Source organism: Cynara cardunculus, unplaced genomic scaffold (assembly GCF_001531365.2).
Source record: "Cynara cardunculus var. scolymus isolate 2C unplaced genomic scaffold, CcrdV1 Un_Scaffold_7774, whole genome shotgun sequence".
In the NCBI taxonomy this organism is placed as follows: Eukaryota; Viridiplantae; Streptophyta; class Magnoliopsida; order Asterales; family Asteraceae; genus Cynara; species Cynara cardunculus.
Window position 1 is genome coordinate 15,771 of NW_020203751.1, and position 723 is coordinate 16,493.

A 723-nucleotide genomic window follows, 5' to 3' on the forward strand; every position below is an offset into this window, starting at 1 on the left:
TTTCTTCTTCCCACCTTTCTTCAGAGTTGGCCGGTCAGGGACCTTGACATACCTGGACATCCTTTTGATGAGCTCGTTGATGGTGTCCTCGATAATTTTCTTGTGTCTCGACTTGGATTACTGAATGACTTATCTGATCTCCATCCATTCGCTGTATCCATAGCGGCCTAGGTAGGAAGGATACTCGGTAACAGCATCAAGATTGTCCCTGGTGATGAGCATTGAGATAAGAGTTCCACCGTCTTTGGATCGTCCGCTGATGTTGACGTTGATGATTAGGCAGGGACTGAGTCTCTTTTTCAGCTTTGCTTCGCTCCATTGCTTATCCTTGTCTATAAGCTTCAGCTTCTTCTTGCGTTCAGCTTCTGACATAGAAAGAATTTTAGCTTGGGCTTGGACAACACTCACCGTTTTCTTGGACTTTTTCTTGGGAAGGACTTTAGCAGCTAGAGACTTGGCCAACTTTAAGCTGTCTTTAGTCTGCTTCCTTTGAAGCTCTAGCTCTTCTTCAGTCCTTAATGCCTCGAGTCTTTCAGCTTCATAAAGGAAGTCAAATTCACCACCACTAGAGGTATGAAGAGGAATTTTCACTCCAGTCTGGTCGAGCGACTCCTTAAGTTGAGACATCTGCTGGTCTGTTGGAGTATAAGAGCTGGGTTGATCAGATACCCATTCCAGTCGACCGCAGGTTGTTGAAGGGATGTGAAGTTGGTATTCTGAAGT